Genomic DNA, 22,385 nt, shown 5'->3' with positions numbered 1-22,385 from the left:
AAATGACTTTCTAGAAGAGCCTTCAGCTAGCATAAGGGAAAAGAATTCCCTATGCCAACAGTCACAGTTGAAATCTCAATGACTGATGATACTGTGACATCTCTGATAGCAAGATGACATTGCAGCTGGGGGTTTATGACTCTTGTGCAGCAATTCCCCCAGATCAAACATTAGCTAAGGATAACACGTGTAGCTTGTTAACTACGACCTGTCCTTTGTGAGAAGGCATCATTCCTCCTTTTTACAAGCCTGGTTCATTAATGCCTTAGTCCCATTGTTCCTTACATCTGCCTTTACGCCCCCTGCTATGTTGTGTGATCAATAAATACTGACAAGTCTGAGGCTCGTGGTCTTAGCCAAGAAGAGCTAAGGTCAGGTCCTGGCCCCCTGTTTATGCAAACCTTTGTCTCCTGCATTGCTATGATTCTTTATTCTCTGCTGTACCCTCAGTCAGGAGGTCAGGCAGCCCTCGATACAGTACTTGGCTGAAATGAGGTTGCAGGCTGATAGGCTTCTGCACAATTGAATTTGAAGTGTGGTCTGTGATGTTCATTGGGGTTTCCGTTTATCTGTTTTGCAAATCTTAGCATTCTGAGCATTTCTGAGCAGTTTGTGGTATCTGTTTCTAGTTTCAATCTCTGCTTCTGATCATTCTTCAGCTAAAGCAAAAGGTTTGCAATGTAGGGGAAGAGCAATCAAGATTCATATCGTTACTCAGGAAGAAAAGGTCTAAAGGAGCAGGGGAAGTGGGAGGGGTAGGGGGAAGGGAAAAAGGGAAAAGAAAAAATATGAGAAAAGGAAAAAAATGGAAACAAAAGTCTTTGCAAATAGGGAAGGGTGGAGGGGGTGAAGGGAGGGCAAGGGAAGGGGAAAAAAAATAAGAACCAAGAGACTCGTGTAATGGTACAAGATCCCAATGATGAATGTAACTGTATTTTATACCTAAAATGGACCAATAAACTTAATGGGGAAAAAAAAGATTCATATCATTACTTGGTAGATTATGAATGTTTGTCAGCCTCTTGACAGTAGAATTTTGAAGTCTTTATAAAGCACTGGGCATTTTTGCTCTTTATTCTCTGATGATCTCTCATTGCATCACCTGGCCCCACTGGCTGCACAGCAGCATTTAAGACTCTGGAGATCACATATTTGGTATCCACAGAGGACAGAAACTCAGACAAGAATTACAGTATCACCCCCGCCAGCACACAGGAGGTGAGCTGCTCCCAGCGCAGAAGAGGAGACCCCTGGGCCACTGTACCACCCCCGCCAGCACCTAGCTACCACACTCTTTTTTTTGTCTGTTTTGGTACTGGGGATTGAACTCAGGACCTTGCACTTGCGAGGCAGGCAGCGGAACCACTGAGCTAAATCCCCGGCCCCTACCACACTCTTAATAACTTTTGGTAGCGTACAGTTCATTGCAAGACAATACAAGAAGAATTTAGGAAATAAACCAGTGAGGCTATTAGAAATTTATACAATTTTGCAAATAAGGTTTGAATGATCTACTTGCATCACTTTTGGGTAAAGCATGCAACTAGGTGAAATATATGCATGCAGGTTTCATCACTGAAATTAGTCTTCATGGTAATGACTTCATGTCTTTTCAAGATTTGGCATAAACATGATATAAGAGGAATGAGTCATGTGCATTGGACAACCAAGAGAATGCTGGTTTAAATACCAATTTGCAGGTAAAAATATGTTATGCTTTGTAACAATATTTTAAAACACTAAAAAATTTATCTCATAGAAGTAGAAAGTAGAATAGAGGTTAACAGAGTGTGCAGAGAGCTGAGGGAAGGTGGGATGGGCAGGGGTTGGGCAGTGGGTACAAAGTTACAGATTGCAGAAATAAATTCTAGAGTTCTGTTCCACAATAGGGTTAATGTCATTATATCAGGCAGTATTTACTACAGAAACAGATAAAACACAAGATATACAAATATATAGGAATTACAAGATTGCCTTACAATGGCCACCCACAGAGTCGGACGAGGAAGTGTTCAGAGGGTCTGTCTGCACTGAAGGTCTGGAGTTCTCTGCAGTATCTCATGCAAGTCCATATCAGGAGGCTGATGCGTCTGCAATAGAAGGCTGAAGAGTCTATGCTGGCAGTTAGGAGATGACATCCAAGGTGAAAAGTGGAGTTCCTCCAAAGAAACAGGAGCAGATCCATCTCTGCTCATTTCCCCTCTATATCAACGAGGTGTCAAGTGGTGGATCCTCCACACCCCAGGATCGGAGCTGATTTAGCTAAGCTTCTCTTAACCAAACCTCTCAATTTGACACAATCAACCATCACAATCATTAACAATAATATACTGTACATTTAAAAAAAATAGAAGAGGAGATGTTGAATGTTCTCACCAGAAAGAAAGGATAAATATTTGAGGTGATGAATATGCTAATGACTCAAATTTCATCATTAGACATTGTATTCATGTATACATTGTATATAATATCACACTGCCTTTTATAACAATGTATAATTACAACATATCAATCAAAAACTAAAACTTTTTAAACTGATAGAAAAAAATACCAATGCATGACAATATTTTGTAAATTGTCTAATCTTCTCCAACCTTTATGAGGAAGTTAAAAATGACAAATTTCACCAACTGGTTAGTGTGTAAACCAAGACTGAAAACTGGATCTCTTATCCTGTGTCTTCACTATTTTTCAACAATGGAGTTTATTCCTGGTATGACCTCTGAACTCATTTGCAAGCACATGTCTAAAGAATTACTTCTTTAAAAACTGTAAATGCCTCCCTTGCTTTGGCGGAATAACCTTTCCCTGACTAATGGATATAGCCAAAATGCAGCTTGACCATGGCTGCTTCATTTTATCTGGCCTCATCACTTGCCTCTCTCTCATTTGGATTCTTACCTTCTAGTGAGGTCCAATTCCTCCCAAGTGCCTGCATGTCCATGCTTTCTCTGACCTTCCATATTTCACGCCCTATGGATGTAATGCCTTTTCTGCTTACTCTAGAGTCTTTGCCCTTTGAGGTTCTATTTCACCTATAGCTCTCACATCCTTTTCCAATCCCTCCAGTCACAATCTCTGAGCTCCTCCAGGCTCTGGCAGTGGTTGCCGACTGAATGGATGAACAAGTGCTCTAGTTTGGTTGAGTTGGCCCGTGTGTTGAAGACTTAATCCCAAGCAGTTGTGCTACTGGGACATGGTGGAACCTTAAAGAGGTAGGGTCTAGTGGGAGGTCTTCCAGCCACGGGGACCAGGCATGCCCTTGAAAGGGACACTGGAGCCTGGCTTCTTCTTCCTCTCCTTTACTTCTGATCCTAAGATGAGCTCCTTCTCTGCTACACACTCCCACCATAATGTGCTTTCTTGCAACAGCCAGTAAACAATGGGCCCCCTGACTGTGGACTGAGACTTCTAAAACGAAGAGCCCAGATAAGCCTTTCCTCTGTTGAAATTTATTATCTTGGATATTTTATTACAGTAATTTATCAGTGGACTAATGCAATGAGCTCCAACACGGAACCTTCTTTTTTCTATTTAATCATGTGTGTGTGAGTACATGAATGTTTTGTGCATATACATCTACGGAACAGAAAAACTACTGTACCCATAGAAGTGGCTGCATTTAACATGCATAACTGTCTATAAGGTTGACCTCTTATGCCCATTTTAAGGATGAGGGTACTGAGGCCTTTCTCTTAAAACCATATTATTCTTTTCTTTCTACCATAACTCAACTATGTTACTAAACAGTGACTGAAGGGAAAAAGCAGCTTTTTTCAAGATCAAAAAATAAATTATAGATTACAAATTTTAAACCATAAGAAAAAGGGAATGACTCATTACTTTTTTTTACATTTCAATGTATCGATTCCTTGTCCATACAGTTTGCTACCATGGGTACCTACAAGTGGTTTTCACAAGTGACTTTTGAGATTCAGGGAAGTGTGGTTAATTAATTGTCAGCTTGGGTGGGGAACGCCCAGCTGAATTGAGTCAGCACTGTTCTGGGCGTGAAAGACCCAGTTTAAGGAGAATTGTTGTCTGAACAGTGTAAAAGGAGAATGTGAGGGAAGGTTTTCAGCTGATTTTCCTCTGATTCTGAAGAGCCTCGCTGCGGCTGATTTTACTTGGAGGCACTTGGGCTGTTATCTCTGGAGGAGCTCTGGTCTTCATCTTCACCTTCTCCTTGGGAGTCTTCTCCTGGCTTTCGGCCCAGATTCTTCAGCTTCCTGCACCGGCCTTTCGGCCTGCTGGTGTAGAGGTGCAGGCTCTTTATCTTCTAGAGCTGACCCTTCAACCTCCCAGGGGCGCAGACCCTTCCGTCTTTCCTCGCGGATCCTTCGGCCTCTTGATGCAGGCTTGCATGGGACGTTGCTGTGCGCTCCAGGCGTTCAGCTGGATCCTTCAGATCTCCAGTGCTTGGACAGATCTTTTGCATTTTTCTACATTTGACTCTGTGGGTGGCCACTGTAGGACAATTTTGTAAATGTCTGTGTCCTACATTAAATCTGATTCGGATCAAGTGCAGTCTTTTGAGAAGCCTTGCCCCAGCCCTGCAAACTCTTGTAAGCACTAATACAGTGAAGTGTGCGCTCAGAGTTTGTTGACATGACTTTTGCTTGGCTTTAGGCAAAGAGTTGGAAAGAAAGACTATACAGTTATAACCAGAGAGGTCTTTTTCTTCCCTGATCCTAAGCTGGAGTCAGGTTGTTGAGTCCTGGCAGAGCTGGGTGTCTGCCGGTTGCTTGTCTCAAGGTTGCTAAGAGATGATGAAAGAAAAAGAAAAGAGTAAGCATCAAATCTGAGTTCCTCATCTTTCCCTTGAAAACTTTATTTTTGAATATATGATTTTCCTCTCTTTTCCCCCACACTTCATTTTATATACTTATCACAAAAAACACTGAAGAGATTTCTGAATGCTCTTTTTTTTTTTTTTACTATAATGGAAATATAGGGATTCATTTATTACTTTTTGGTGTACAAACAAAGGCACTCGATAATGCTTCTATTTTTTTTTTTTTTTCTTTTCGGTGCCAGGGATTGAACTCAGGACCTTGCGCTTGTGAGGCAGGCGGTGGAACCACTGAGCTAAATCCCTGGCCCAATGCTTCTATTTACTGCTTATAAAAGAGTATTAGTTTACATTAATTTTTTTAAAAAAATTCTGAAATAAATTCCTGGAGACACAAAGAAAGGGGGAAAATGAAATCTTTTCCCTCCCTGCTTCCAAGCTTTATTTACAGAGATTCAAAAAATAATCTATGGCATCCTGAAGTCAAAAAATAAAAGAAAACAAAACAACAACAAGAAAACTCCACAAACCACAGTGCTGTCTCAGCATTGAGTTTTAGGACATATTAATGTTGCTAAGTAAATTTAAATATGGTCACAATGACATCACAATTTACAAATACATATACCAGAGCTAAGAGTAAATGGGGGGCACCTCAATGTTTTAGAATAGCGTTTTATTAAATGAATTAAATTAAATAAATTTATTTTATAGGTGATACAGTTAAATGAGTTTGTGGAGAAAACACAGAAATATACTCATTATCTAGCAAATGACACAAACATAGTGGATTTCCAAAATCTTTAAATTTGACTTAAATCCAAAATCTAGATGGTATGGATTATTAATCTATAGACTTATTATATTAATTTTAGAACTTAATTTGTTCTTTACCTTTCTTTCACAACAGAATTCCAAATGCACAAAATTAATGCAGTGGTCCCGGGACCCTACTAGTTACTATTTCTTTAAATTCTGAGGACAATATAGCGGTTCAGAAAACAAACTCTCTATGTTCTCACAGGCTTGCATGAGTTGTGCCCTGATTCTTTTGTAAAACACAAATTGATCTGACTCTAGTTGTTTGGCAGGAGTATAAAATCATAGAAATTTCAGCGCACTATGGAAATGTATTTGGAGGTAGGTGCTCAATGCGCATTGCACAGGCCACCTTCAATCAAAGGCTTCGTCATTTATTCCACTGTCACACACTCTCATGGTCTCTCACACCTCATACAAGATATGGTCCTAAACCAGAGGCTTTAGTATCATTTCAAAGAATATACAGATATTTACATAAATGTTTCTTTTAAGAGAATGTTTAAAAGTTTTACTACAGAAAATCTATCTTCAACATGGAAGCATTTTTTCTTTTCAAGATTATACATCTGCATTTAATTTTTCCACAACAGCAAAAGAAACTTCTTATACATGACATTTAAACTGACAAAGAAAATTAGGATGAAAAGTTGTGTGTAATTTTTTTATATTGTGAATTGACCTCTTTAAACATATTCATGATACACTGCTAATGATTTAAATATAGTACAACTTCATTAGAGCAGTGGTATGCTGAATGATGTGTTAAACCAAATGTATGTTAAAATAATAAACTATTTATTGAGTTTTAAAGGGAATTATAATGTCAAAGTATTCAATTCTCTTGCTATAACTTGTTTCTATATAATGCGTTTCTTTCTAAAGCTAAAACCACATGCAGAAAAAATAAGCGATATCTTCAAACTCATTCAACAGTTTGCTTCTTTATGTGGTATGTAAATAAAGTCCTTTATTTAATTTTATACACATTATGCATTTTTTTTCTTGAAGGAATTCAACTTTCAGTGTCAAAATTAGTATGTGTTTATACACGAGGATATTTTCTTGATGTCATTACTAGCTGCAAATACATTCTTCCATAATAATGCACTTTCAGATATCATCTGAAAGACAGTGTGGGCCTTTTTAAAGTCCTAAAACAATATTTATAAAGGGAAGAAAGCACAAAAGTCTCAAGAAATCTTCTTGTTTCAAAACATGAACACAATCTTGTTTGATTCCCAGTACCAAGGCAGGGGGGCATGAACACAATCTCACAAGATTTTTATTTTATCAAAATTTGGACAAGAAAGTTTATTCCTACTCTTTTTGATGTTTAGTTTTATTGATATAGATTTTCAAACCCATTGAGATTCAATAGGGTCTTTAATATATAGCCTTCTGATTATAAAAGCAACTGATTATACTTACAGAAAAATGATATGTACCAGGCATTTAATCAGAAAAAGAAAAGTGAAAACATATTTTTCATGTTTGGTACCCCAAATAACTTACAGAAGGAAGTAAAAATAGTTTGGCTATAGTTTTAATAAAACTAAAACCCACTACAACTGATGAAAAAAATCAAACATTTAAGGATCAAGTATCTACCCACTCAGCTAACATTCTGTCCAAATAAATTCTTTCCATTGCACTGAGTATTAGAATTATGTGTTAAGGCGTTTTTAATTAATATGTTCCAGAATTGCACAGTTATACTGGTCAATGTTCCTATTTCCCTATTCTTGTCTTTATCTAACCTTTTTCTCTCCGTGGATCAAAATGTTGAATCATAACAATAATGGCTCTTGTAGACAGATTTGAGCTGGCATACAACAGCATGTTCACTAGGTTTTATGAGCATAAACATTAAGATGTTACATAAAATGTACCAGGTTTTACTCTACGCACTGATCTAAGATGGTTTAATGTCTTGACAAAAGTTGAGATGACTTAAGTACATTTTACATTTTGTGCATTTAGACCACCAAGTGCATAGATGTTCTAACGCGAGATTCTGGGTCTTCAGTATCTCAGTGCTGGACGCTCTGAAGTGTGACAGAAACTTGTAACACAGACTGACCACAAAGCACCAGTTGTTTCTTGCCATTTGTGACCTTGCAATAAACATGCACCGGATCAGGATCTCAAGGATAATATTGAAACCATAACGTATGTTCCGCAACTTGTTCAGATGTTTTCTAGCTGCAGGGAGGCCAGACATTTCTACATTTAAAATATATTTCTTAGTTCCCATGCAATAGTTTTCTATATACTCTGCCCAATGTAATTGTCCTACATCAATACTGAAGGTCTTTTTATCTTCAGGGTTCAGTTGATACATTAACATATTGACACTATCAGTATGCCAAACCCAAGAATTACTTGTGAAATATTTAAGAAACACCATAGCTTTGTGAAGATGAATTATTGTTTTTATCATCCGTAGGCTTCTTCCAGTCATCCTGAGGTAGATATCATACAGGAATGCTGGGGCCTTATGGCTTACAGCAATCCAGTAATGATATAAAAGGTGATTGGACATTAAATTTACATTGGGTGGTCTGAAAGCCTGTTCAAGAGGATTCCTCTTGAAAGTGGAAATTACATGGTATTCAACTTTGCCCCAGTGGAAAGGATTAGTACTGCCCATTGTAAAATTATACACCATGATGTTTCTTGGTCTATTAACTCCAGAATACCAGGCTGCCGTAGGTCTTGTGTTGACAACTACATCTACAGGAACAAGATCTGCAAGGGCGTTGTTGGAGGTGCACCTTGTTCCAAGAATTCCTCTCCCTGCCACAATAAAGAGACCACTTGGTCCATTAAAGTTATCAATCCATCCACGAAAAGATTCTTTCCAGCTGGCACCAACAATTGACGGCCTTACAATCTCCACATTTAGCTTTGCTCCTTCTTGCTGTGCAACATATTCTGCCAAAGCTTTTATGTATATGTATGTATTAGGTCTGTCTCCTATTAATTTTGGTGTGATATTTACTAGGTCATCATCTATCCTTTCTAAAGAATCAGCTTCTTGGGATCTACAGAGGGTGGACAGACTACTTCATCAATATGCTTTCGATTGCAGTCGGCATATGCTGTTGAGACATGCATGAACACTTCCAGATTCTTCATTTGTTGTGCAAGGAGAATAAGCTGTCATATAGCAATCACATTTAACTGAAAAGCATCTCTTAAATTTTCATTAAACCGTACTATAGCTGCACAGTGGAATATAACATTGGTAGAATCTATGATGACTTCTTTATCTTCTTCACTAAGAGCCAATTTATGCTGGGTGAGTTCACTGTTGATTGTTACAATTTTCTCTCTAAAATCTGGATTTTCATCTCAATCTGTCAAAGAGCTTGCCACTGGCCGGAGGTGTAGCTCAGTGGTGCTGCACCTGCCTTGCAAGCAAGGTCCTGAGTTTAATCCCCAGTACTAAAAAAAAAAAGCGCACCACTAAGGTCTTCTTCCACTCGCTCCTGGGGTGTCTGACCAGCTTTCTGCCTCACCAAAACATCCACTGAATTCACCTTAGAACAAGACCTCAGCAACTTTTCCAGAAGCACCTTTCCTAGAAAACCACCAGTAGCTCCTGTCAGACGAACATGATGGGACTGAAACCATTTTGATCCTTCACAGCCTCTGCGTGGCCTCCCACCCTCGGTGGCACCCCGGGCTCTGCACCACTTAGCCCTGGCCGTCCCTGCCCCGGAGGGTGGTGGTCCGGCCAAGCCGCGCAGGGACCACCCGGGCTTGGCCGAGGAGGCACCCCAGCTCCTGCAGGGGCAGGGCCTGGATGCTCTTTTTGATGTACAATCCATATGTTCTCATCCAGTACCCTAGAATATGATGATAATTGTATTGGAGATGGGACAATTAAGAATAAATGAGGAGATGATGACAAAAGAGATGGAGGTGACCATCAGCAAGCCAAGGAGAGGCCTCAAAAGAAACCACCCTACTGACTCTTTGATCTCAGACTTCCAGCCTCCAAAGAGTGAGAAAATACATGATTACCTAAAATTCAAAACCAGAGGAAGAAAAGGCTGTCATTAGAGTAACATTATTTTTGAAAATATAGAGAAATTATTCCACAAATGTGCAGTTTTATCTAGATTTACTGTAATGTTTTCAATTTTAAAACTATGAAACCATATACTAAAATGAACATTGGTTCAAAAGACTCAAAACTGAACAAATACAGAGAACAACAGAAGTGATATACTCTTCAACAACAAATTCGTCAAACTCTAAAATGAGAAACTGTGCTTATGAATGTTATGGGATTATTGAACATTCTACACTCTGCGAGACATAAACAAAAAGCAGCTTTCTTTTTCTCTAGTATTAAACTATTCTTTGTTTCTCCTTACTGATATTTTGGATAGATTTTTTAGGTTATGGCCATTTTTGAGTCATTAACAGTCCAGCTGGTCTTTCCTCTCATACCTAACTCAAGGACTCCTCTTTCCATTCTTCAGCAGGGTCTGTGATTTGAGAATTTAAGATAGAGGAGGGAGTAGTTCTTTTTTTATTGTTGGAATCCAAAACATCCTCCAAAATTGTGATGAAGACTTGATTGCCAGCTGATGGCCTTTTGGAACATGACTGAATCATGAGAGCTCTAACTTCATGAAGTAGATGAATCCATTGTTGAGTTCATTAGCTGAATGGGCCTAGTAGAAGTTGGCTATGACTACATGAAGCAGGGCCTTGAGGGAATGGCTTTGAAGAGTTTGTCCCAGGCCCCTTCTCAGGCTCTTTCCATCGCTGCTTCCTGGCTGCCTTAGCTTTACTCCACCACATGCCTTCAGGCCTAAGAGCAGTGGAGCCAGCTGATCATGGACTAAAACTTCTGAGAGTTTCTTCCTTGAAGTTGTTTTCCTTCAGTCACAGTGACAGAAAGATAACACACTCTTTAACTCTGTTCTTCCCCTTTTCTTTCTTAGTAAGAGGACGTGTGGAAATGCTTTTCTTCCTCCTTCTATTGGAATCTCTATCTGCTATATTGAGGCAGATAAAAAAGAAGAAGAAAGGGGCAAATATCTCCTATTTACTTGCCCTTTCGTTGGGATTGCTGACTCTCTGGGACATTCTACCTGGCCATGGGGCCCCTCTTGGCCAAACGCTGGCTTCTTGTGGATTATACCTGTAAATTCTTCTGAGACAGGGCAGGTATCTCTGCTTACCCATTTCTCTTATCTGGATCTACTTGTTCCCATTCTTTCAATGTCCTCCCTTCCCACATTCTGCTCCTTCAGTGAATTTAAAGCTTCTCACTGTTGATTTCCTGCATGACAGCCTTTTCAGACAGTGAAAATAGGTGAAATGTAGCCATTTTTTTATGGCATCCATGGAACTCTTGGCTATGCCAGGGAGTGCTGCTGCAGCTGTCCCTGGGACCCCTTCTCTTTCCTGTCATTTCCTCTGGTTCTCCTGTCTTGCTATTGACATAGAGATAGGCCTGATGGAAAGTTCACCTTCTCAGAAAATATTAAGTCAAGGAATAAGGCAAGAGTGTCTCCTTCCAGCGAAGAGCTCTGAAGTTTACACTCGATTCCCCTGGAGTCCTCCTCACAACTGTCTCTCCTCACTCCTGCTCCAGAGACCGGGAAGGCCGAGTGCCACTCTCAGGAGCGGTGGTGGGATGGTTACGGGAAGACAGATTCTGCCTTGGGTTAGTGCATCCTGGAGAGAGAGTCTGACTACAATGCCTGACTGTTCTAGTTTAGAATATGAGGTTCTAATCCTGTTAGTTTCTTTCTTTCTTTCTTTCTTTCTTTCTTTCTTTCTTTCTTTCTTTCTTTCTTTTTTTTGTGGTACCAGGGATCAAACTTAGGACCTTGCGCTTGTGAGGCAGGTGCTGTACCACTGAGCTACATCCCCGGCCCTCCTGTTAGTTTCTTATATTTGGGCTTTAGTCCAAAAAAATTACTATTTAAGATTTTTTGTCACTGCCTTTGTTTATATCCTTGAATAGTGGATGATTTGTACTCAGGTTTCTTGACGTGAACTCTGAAGAGCAGAGGGCCATAACAGTGTAAGTCCTTTGAGTTGTGCCCTGAGACTATGGCAGGGACCAGGAGTGTGCAGTGATGCACAGTGGGTGTCATGTGACAGTGAGGATGGTGGCCTTTGTTGCAAGTGCCCTCAGATGAAATCCTTGACCTATCCTCTTCTGCAATCCAGAACTCTTCGGTGTGAATTTTGATACATATAAGAAGGAATCAAGTGACAACTCAGTTTGAAGTGATGGGAAGTATTGATAACTGAAGAGTTGATAATTAGAAAGCATAGGTCATGAGAGAAATCTCCGCTATATTGATTCAGTATCCCAGTTTTCAAGGTTGTGACAAATGAAGATGGATTTTTTTTTTCCTCAAAGGGTTCTATCTTGAGAACGTGAGGTCTAGAGGTGAAGATATGTCTTACTGTGAATGTTTGGATCATGTTTGTTTAAACACAGTAATACACTATCATATTAAGTCTTAACATGTTTCATTTTAATTAAAGACTTTTGTGGCTTAAAAAAGTCAACCACACCCAAAGAGTTTGGTGACAGTAACCTCATGTGAAGACTGACCACTTTGGGGCAGGGTGGAAGGACAGCCTACAGAAGGGCACAGTAGAGTGAGGGAGCAGGGCCAGCCCTTCAGTAGTTAGTAATGGAGGAGTGTGAGGTCTGCACTGGAACAGGGAAAAAGGCAGCCTTCTAGTGTCAGAAGAGCAGTTACATGGGAGGGATGGAGCAGTTAAGAAATACACAAGGATATGCAAGCCAAGTGTCTTACTGTTGGAGAATGAAGAGGGAAGTACATACAATTAAAAGGGCAACAATAACAACAACAACAACAACAAAAAGATAATTAAAAAATTGGGGGCTGAGGATTTAGCTCAGTGGTTCCACCTCCTGCCTCGCATGCTCAAGGACCCGAGTTTGATCCCCTGTACCAAAAAAAAGACACTTAAAAGGGCAAGCTATAACTCATATGTCTTCTATTGCACTTCAAGGTGACTAAGGTTAATAATAATGTATTTTATATTTCAAATTATTTTAAAAGAGAGGATTTAAAAATATTACCACAAAAATTATAAATAGCTGAGGTGATGGCTATGTTCATTAGCCCAATTTAATCATTCAATGATACATACTTGAATGGAAATATCACATTATGCCACATAAATATATATAATTAGTATTTGTCTATTAAAAGTAAGAAAATTTTTTTTAAAAAGGAGAAAGCTAGGGGCCAGGGATTTAGCTCAGTTGTTCCTCCGCCTGCCTTGCAAGCACAAGGAGCCGAGTTTGATCCCCGGTACCAAAAAAAAAAAAAAAAAAAAAGGAGAAAGCTAAAATAAACTGCAGTATCATATTAGAAATGGAGCAATAAGCATGAATTTTATAGAGATAGATATAAGTAACTTGGTATGCAGATACAAATATAACTACATGGTTTACATACATACATGGAATGTAAAGGTGTGTGTGTGTGTGTTGTATATGTATATTTCTGAACCTCAAGAAGACAAGGAGCAACCTCCACACCCCAGAAAAATGAGCTCAATTTGCAAATACTCTTCCCCTACTAAATATACATGTGTGTAGTACATAGTGTTTACATTTCTTGTGGGTAGTTGGTATGTATGTGTGTGTGTATATATATATATATATATATATATATATATATGACACATCTTAATTTTTTTTAGGGATTGGAAAAAATGTTCACTGTCCCCATTATCCACCAAAATTGCTGTAATCACCATTCATACATGGAATAACTGATAGAGCAAGCATGTGATAATACTGATCTAAATCCAAATTGTGCATTTTCCCTTACATTTTTTGTTTTATGTTATTTTTCAAATTAAGGTATTTTTTGTTGTTGTTGTTGTTGTTGTTGTTTTTTGTACCAGGGATTGAACTCAGGACCTTGTGCTTGGGAGGCAGGGGGCAGAACCACTGAGCTAAATCCCCTGCTCAAATTAAGGTTTGTAATACTGAGATAGTTGTAGAATCACATACAGTTGTAAGAAATAAGGCAGAAAAATTCTATGTACCCTTTATGACCTTTCGCCTTGCAAAACCATAGCATAGTATCACAACCAGAATTTTGAGAGTGTGTGGTTAAGATATTGAGCAGTTTGGCTGGGGATTTAGCTCAGTGGTGCCGCTGCCTGCCTCACAAGTGCAAGGTCCTGAGTTCGATCTCCAGTACCAAAAAAAAAAAAAGAACCTGAGCAGTTCCTTCATTCCTTCATCACAGGGATCTTTCATGCTCCCTTTTAAAGCCCTTCCCATTTCCCTCCTGCCCTAACTGCCTCCTTAACTCCTGGTAGCTGCTCATCTGTTCTGCAGCTCTATAATTTTGTCATTTCAAATATGTTGTACAATTCAGTCTTGCAGGATGTAATCCTGTGAGATTGATCCTTTTTTATTCAGCACAGTTCTTCAGAGATTAATCCAGATTGTGCATGTATCCATTGTCTGTTCCTTCTTGTTGCTGAGCAGTATTCCTCAATGTGATATGCAGCTTACTTTGCCACTCACCATTCAGGGACATCTGGATTGCTTCTGGCTTTCATCTAGTACAAACGAAGCTGCCATAGACACTTGTGTACAGATTTTGTGTGACTCTAAGTCTCATTTCTCTGAGATAAATACTCAAGAATGCAATTCCTGGTTGTATGTTTATTGAGTGTTTTAAGAAATCACCAAACTGTCTTCCAGAGTGGCTATATCATTTTACAGTCTCATCCCAAAGTATATATGGTTCAATTTCTCTGCATTCTTAGCAGCATTTGGTGGTGTCATGATTTTTTTTAACTTTACCATTCTTATAGATAATGTAGTTATACGCCATTGACATGTTGATTTGTATTTCCCTAGTAGCTAACATTGAACATATATGCTTATATGTCACTGTATATGCTTTTTGGTGATGTGTTTCCTCATATCTTTTGCCATTTGTTTGCTTTTTACTGCTGAATTTGAGAGTTCATTATCACTCTTGTCTTTTTAATATACGAATTTGCAAATATTTTCTCCCTTTAGCTTGTATTCTCATTATCTTCAAAGATGTCATAGAAATCAAAAAGTCCGAAGCTTTACATTTTGATAAATTTTTCCTTTTATGGATCACTTTTGGTGTCAAATACAAGAAACTTTCCCCACATTTTGATCTAGAAGATTTTATGCTATGTTTTTTCAAAACACATAAATCAATGTAACAGAGAATAAACAATTTTACATTTTCATTTCCATCTATAATGATCTGAGTTAAATTTTTGTAAAATGTGAGACTCAGGTTGAAGACTTTCTCCTCCTCCTGTACATCCTCCTCCTTTTTGTTCTTCTCCTCCTCTTGGTCCTCTTTTTTGCCTGTGACGTCCAATTGCCCTATCTCATTTGTTGAAGGAGCTATTTCTCTCCCTTGTTTTTCATGTTGTCTATAACCAGTTGGACATATTTGTGTGGTTCTGTTTCTGGCTTCTCTGTTACATTGATTTGTGTGTCTATTGATATAACAATGTGAAACATTCCTGATTGCTGTAGCTGTATAATATCTTGAAACTGAGTTAGACTGATTTCTCCTACTTTATTATTTTTCAAGACTGTTTTAGTTCCTCTTTTGCATTTTCATATAAATTTTATAATCTTGTTGATATCTGCAAAATTCTTGTTGTGATTTTGGCAGGAATTATATCAAACCTGAATATCAATTTGAAGAGAAATTATATTTTTACTCTGTTGACTCTTTCAATTCATGTGGTGATGTCTCTGTTTTTATGATATTTGATTTCTTTCATCACTGTTGTATAGTTTTTAGCATCAAGTCCTGTACATATTTTGTTGAATTTATACATAAATATTTTTTCTTTTTAAGCAATTGTAACTAGTATTGCATTTAAATTTTTTGTCTATGTGTTTATTGTTAATATGTAGAAAACCAATTGGTATTCAATATTTACTTTGTATCATGAGGCTTTATAAAACTCTGCATTCTAAGAATTTTTTAGATTCTTTGAGATTTTCTGTTTAAACAAGCATGTCATCTGGATACAGGGACAATATTATTTCCTTCTTTAGTATCTATATACTTTTTATTTCTTTTTCTTGTCTTATTGTATGTGTAGAACTTTTAGTACCACATTGAACAAGATGTTGGGAGTAAACATTTTGCTTTGTTCTTGATCTCAGAGTGAAAGCATTCAGTCTCTCATGATTAAGTAGGATGTTAGCCATAAGATTTTATAGATGCTTTTGATCAAGTTGAGGAAGTCCCCTTTTATTCTTATTTTTCTGAGAGTTTTAAAGAACATTTTGAACAGGTGTTGAATTTTGTGGAATGCTATTTGTGCATCAATTGATAAGATCACAGCATATTCTTCTTTAGCTTTCTAATATGATTACATTGATTTTTTGAATATTAAACCATCCATAGAATAAACCTCATTTGGTCATGGTGTATAATTAATTTAAACATGATTAAATTCTGTTTACTAATAATGATTAAGGATTTTTGTGTTTATATTCATAAGAGGTCTTGGTCTATCATTTTCTTGTTGTATTTTTTGTCTTTTTTGTTTGGTAAGGACAATACCAGCTTCAAAAACTTAATTAAGGTAACATCCCTTCTCTTGTATTATTTTTTTCAGTTTAAAGGTTTCTTGTTCTTAGTATGGCAATTAATTTTTTGTTGGAAGCTGAACATTATGTTATTATGAGCCTGCGGATCTTATGTAAATTTCCTGTTTCAGTATTTATTGATTTGTTCATTTGACATTGCTTTGGCAAAAGGAAGGAGAAGGGCCACCTGGTAACCTGGTAAGTGCAAAGTGGAAGTCACAGTATAGGTTCCTGTCTTGGACTCATTGACTCCCTAGGGGCAGCCTGTTACTGATGGATGGATGGGACAGCCCTGATGGAGGCACAACACTCCAGTGGGGAGGGGGGCCCTTTGCTGCTTCTGGGTAGAAGGCCTCCCCTCTGGTCTCTGGAGACTCTTTTGGGGATTCTCATTACCAGCAGGCAGGGGTGTGGGGGACCACCTTTGGTTTGTTGTTTGGTCCATGCCTGTTTCCAGGTTGTTTATGTCTTTGGCCTTCAAATCTGGGATATGTGAGGTGAGATGCAAACCCAGGACCTGAGAGTGTGCTTGCTTAGCATATGTAAGTTTCCATGTTTGATCTCTAGGCCCTGCTCTACCCCTAAAAAGTTCAATAGAAAAAGAAAACTCAGAATTCACCACCACGTTACTTTGCAAATTTTAATGTTGCTAGCTGGTTTGTTTCTGGTTTGTTTTTAAGTTTTCTTATGTTTGTTTCACATATAATGTCCAGGATTTTTAGTTTTACTCTGCTTAGCGAGGGTAATATACATTTATTACATTTTCCCAAAGTTGTAACTTCCTTTGTCCCAAGCAACTTTTGAATTCCTGTCCTGTCCATAGTAGGTTGGGACACATGCTCAATCAGTTCCATGTTCTTACCATTGAGACTTGTGGCTTCTTGCTGATGTGGCCAATGGGAGGCTCTGCTCAGAACCTTGCTTAAAAGTGAAGGACTTATTTTCCTAGTTACTGGTAGTGATGCCTACAGGTGCCACTCAGCCCTCCAGCTCTTCAGCAGGTCTCTGTTTCGCCCAACGTGATATCTATACCCATATCCATAATTGTCCTTCCCTTGCTCCAGTTGATGACAGATGACTCCAGCTTCAGAGCTGCACAAATCCTCCACAGAAGCCAAGTCAGAGCCCAATTTCTCCTCTTCTGAGTCCTTCTTTCTTCCTTTTCCTTCTCAGTGAGATTCCTAGAACACTCCCCTGAAGATCTCCTACCTCTCTCAGTGTCTCCCCAGGAACCCAACCTTAAGGGCCATGCATCCTCTTTGAGCCATTCAATCCTCTTTGAAACCAACTAGACTTCAGTCTGCTTGGTCTCATTAGGCCTAGTCAGGAGCACCACACCTACAGATCCTGGAGGGGCTTTCTCCCATTCATTGCTTTCTCTCTGCCATACCTTTTACTTTCAACTGCAGGAGGCATCTTGAGCTGATCTGGCTTCAGTGGGACAGCTACGGCAGAGTCCTTTCTTCATCTGTGCCATTCCATAAAATTTAAAGAATTTCATGGGCTCTATACTCTTGCTTTGTTCTTTTCATGGAGGCTCTTTAATTCATTGTAAGTTTTAATAGTAGGTAGGAAGGCATAATTTTAATTTTATCCTCTCTCCAAGCCTACATTTTAATGGGTTTTTGATGTTTAAATTTTTTTTCTCAATTTTGTCTTCTTATTTGGATAAAGAAAAGAAGTCTTTCAACACTGTAAGTATCCAAATTTCTAAAATATCTCTATTTCTCTTCATTGCTGTTTGAAAACTGGCAGTTTCTTTTGAGCTTCTGTCATTCTTATAATCTTTTTGTCATTTACGGTCAAAAGAATTTAATATGCACCTTCCAACCTTCTCTAGAGTCACACTTCATTAGGTACCTAATCTACCTTTGAAGTTATCTTTTTTTTTGCCAAATAGTTGCCACTGCCCGACACAGTTTCCTATTTTCTGACTGCTAAGCTACTGCTACTGACATTTAAGACATTTGTGAGAAAAGTACCCAGATTTTGCTACCAATATTTTTATCAGTGAAGATAAAGTTGGTTATGCTTTGGTACAAGCAACCCCCCAAATCTTAGTGACTTAACACAGCAAATATTTCTTTTTTTGGTACCGGGGATCGACCTCAGGACCTTGTGCTTTCGAGGCAGGCAGCAGCACCACTGAGCTAAACCCCTGGTCCAGCAAATATTTATTCCTTACACACATATAATCTGTTCTGTTTTTCTGGTGTGTCTAAGATAATACATCTCTTTTTGATAGTATAGCATGTCCACTCCACTGTGAAGATTCTTCAGTGACAAGCACAACAAGGGATTAGAGAGCCCAGAGAATTATGTAGCAGCTGTTCAGTGCTACAACCTAGACTGGACATACATAACTTCATTTTTTAGTGGATCATTGGGCAGAATGCTCTTTTTATTAGTGTATGCTTGCAATACATAATAGTTATGTTCATTTTATGGAATTGGCACATGCATATAATACATCTTTGTATAATTCTTTGATCTTTTTACCCTTTTCTCCTTCACTTCCTCAGAACTTTCAGCTGCCCATGTAAGTAGAAGGTGAATAGAAAGTATTATTTTCTCCTTTGTGTCCAAGAAGGGAGAGAGAATGAATGCAGTGAACACCCAGTAGAAGAACTAGAGTCATGTTGGACACTGTTGTCACAGGTGGAGCATTCTGCTAGACTCCACGCTGAACTCAAAAGTTAAATAAAAATTTTCATTTGCAGTAACAAGAGTCCCTTGATCTAAAATTTGAAAATAGTTATATATAGCAAAAGAGGCCAATTTGAAATGTCCTTGAATCATAGACTATGTCAAAACATGCAAGACTATGTCAAACCATATTATCATGTGAAGGTTTTAGAGCGTGTTCAGGAAAACTTGCAAGCGACATTAGAATTCTAATCTCTAAGTCTTTCGGCATTCTGAAAAGGCTGTCATGGGTGCAAATTTGTTATTATAGTTATATTCCGAGCAGAAAGCTTTAGAAGAAAGTATATAGTTTGGTGATCTTTCTAAACTCTATATGCATGGTAGTAAGACTTGGTGATGTGATAGTTCAGAAACCATATTTTTAGAAATAGAGTGCAAGGTATTTTATTGAGTATTTTAGGATATATGATTGTGTTAATGACCCATTATTGTTAAAAATATCTGAGATAATCAACTTGAAAAAAAAAGTTTATTTTGGCTCATAGTTTTGGAGGTTTGGACCTCCAAACCTTGTTGCTTTTGGATCTGTGGCGAGGCAGCACATCATGGTGGGAGCATTAGAAAGACAATAACCTCAGGGCCAGAAGGAAAGAGAGAAGCAGGGACCACGGTCTCACACTATCTTTTGAGAGCATGCACCCAATGACCTCACTTTCTTCCCCTAGACTCTGCACGCTAAGGTTCCATCACCTCCCAGAAACAGCATAGTCTGGTAACCAAGCCTGTGGGACTTTGGAGTTCACTTAAGACCCACATTCTAGCAATAGTGGTATTTTATTTAAATTGGTATAAAATATTTCACAGTATTATTACCACCAGAAGGGATAAAAAAGGTATTTACATACGTTTGCATTCCCCAAGTACACACTCACTAAATGGACAATAATGTGGCTGGTATTGTCAAGAAACTGCCCCAGGAAATAAAATTGGTCACTGATTAGGTACACAATAGGTAATCTGTGAACTCTTAGGGAGATGATGACTCTGATGGCCAATGAAAGAGTATGGTGTGATTTTGAGCTACTTACCCAGTGATGGAGATCCATTGCCACTTCCATTTATATATTCCCTCACTTCATTAATTTCTCATGTACTCACCTATCTTCAAAATTATTTGAGATGGGCTACGATGGGAAATGTAAGTATGGTGGACTTCCACTTCTGGCCATTGAGGGAGAATCTGACTTGTCATTCACCATAAATATCTACAAAATTGGACACTGATTTTCAGGTTTTGGACAAAGGTACACCAAACTGGTCCCCAAGGGAAGGGAAACACAGGACAAGGTCCCTTTGTTCCAGCTGTCTTCTAGCTACAGTGTCCCCAAGGCTGAGAGCGCAGCTGGAGGCTATGCAGGCTGCCACAGTATGGGGAGCTGGAAGGTAGGGGGTGAAGTCTGTGGCAGTGGAAACAGAGCAGCAAGCTTAGAAGGTGCCACAAAAGAGGGAGCTTGAACTATCTCCCACAGGTTTAATTTGAAAATCACCCGCAAAACTCGGTATGTCATCTTTATAGGAGTTTAAATCCATGAGGCCTTTAATCAACAAGACTTTATTTCAAAGTTTTAGGTTTGTTTCCTTCCTTCACCTGCTGAGTAACACTTTAATTACATGTATTAGTCACATGCCTGAACTCATCTGCCAGACACTTAGGTGTTCATCCAATTTCCAAAGAAAAGGTCACCTTTTCCGGGACAAATTCTTATAATCGTAAGTTTTAAAATCACATTTTTAGAAGGTGCTATTACAATACGCTAAAATACTCAACTTGCTAAAATACTCAACTAAGGGGTAAATGTTCTTTATATTTTTTCTTTTTTTAAAACCTTCCTTTGCTTTTGTGGTGTTAGGGATCAAACCCAGAGTTCATATAAGCTAAGCCTGTGTTCTACCACTGAGAACCCTCTCAGCTTTTTTTATTTTCAAAAGTTTTTAAATTTTATTGTTTTTTTGTAGTACTAGGGATTGAATTTAGGGAGTGATAAACTACATTCCCAGTCCCTTTTATTTTATTTTGAGACAGGATATCACTAAATTGCCCAGATTGGCTCAAACTTAAGATCCTCCTGGCTCACCCTCTTATGTAGCTGAAATTACAGGAATGTGCCATGCCTAGTTTAAGTTTTTAAATAACGTTTAAAAAGTCATTATTCTTTCATAATATGTTGATATCTATCATCACTTATTTTTCTCCTCTATCTTTATTCATAGTTTTCTTATTTTTTAAGTTGCTGCTATTATTATTCCTTGTTATTTTTCTCTTGCATTCATATTAATTTATTTCTAAATAACATTGAAAATTGAGGCATTTTTACCTTTTAACTGATTGTGTAAATGATTTTCTGAGCTAGTTAAAGTGCAGATTTCTGAAGATTCAGTGAAATAAACTCTTCATGGAGGAGAGTGGGAATATATTTTAAATAAACCCTATAGGTATCAGGTGAATGTGGGCAGCTCATCTTATGTGTCTTTTTATTTTCTTTCTTTCTTTTTTTTTTTTTTGTACCAGGGATCGAAATTGGGACCTTGAGCTTGTGAGGCAGGCAGCAGAACCACTGAGCTAAATCCCCAGGCCGTTTTCTTTCTTTTTCCTTTTGCAGTGCTGGGGACTGACCCTAAGGCCTGCCATATACTAGACAAGTGGTCTGCCACTGAGATACACTCCTAGCCCTGGTTTTGTGTTCATACTGTTTAAATAGCTGCAAACTTTCCTTTAACTTCCCCAAACCTGATCAAACTGGGTGTATAAACCTGGAAGCCATGGAATAATTTCATTATAATATCAATTTATCTGATTAATTTGAGATTAAAACATATATTGTTATATTACATATTGAATATTAACATGCTATTTGTATTAGACATATGTAAATATATAAACATATATAAATATGAACATACTGTTAAAATGTGAGTACATTTAGCTTTATATGGCTTAGTATCTGATTGCCCACTGGGGAAGGACAACAAAATATCCTTTTATTACAGAGTTTGTATTATTTTCCTTTTTATGATATAACCTAATAGTGTCTAACAATAATCCCTTTTTTTTTTTGGTACCAGGGATCGAACTCGGGTCCTTGCGCTTGCGCAGCAGGCGACAAAACCACTGAACTAAATCCCCAGCCCGATAATCCCTATTTATGACATCTACACCCAGGAAAGAAAGATTTACTTTAGTTGATACAGTCATTCAAAAAGCAATAATCAAATAAAGACTAGCATTGCTTTAACCTGTATGATTACAACAATGGACAAGGACCTAGAAGTTGGTGTCTTCAAAGAGCTTATTACCTGGTTGCTTCATTTCTTATCTGCTAACCTAAAATAAGAAAAGGATTAGGCCATTTTTGATTAGAAGGGCATTCAGTCAGTTAGCTTCAGAAAAATATATTTTCTTAGGTAACAAGAATAAATATAATG

At 38.2% G+C, this 22,385-nt stretch overlaps 1 pseudogene; it reads right to left on the bottom strand.

Moving 5' to 3' along the window:
* The window catches only part of LOC101726321 (fatty acyl-CoA reductase 1-like), a 44,194-nt pseudogene extending 34,747 nt beyond the window's left edge, over positions 1-9,447 (bottom strand).
* Positions 9,448-22,385: the final 12,938 nt, after the last annotated feature.

Source organism: Heterocephalus glaber, unplaced genomic scaffold (genome assembly GCF_053883595.1).
Source record: "Heterocephalus glaber isolate CG9 unplaced genomic scaffold, H.glaber_assembly_v1.0 deba00000281, whole genome shotgun sequence".
Lineage (NCBI taxonomy): Eukaryota > Metazoa > Chordata > Mammalia > Rodentia > Bathyergidae > Heterocephalus > Heterocephalus glaber.
This window is presented reverse-complemented; position numbering and strand designations above follow the sequence as displayed.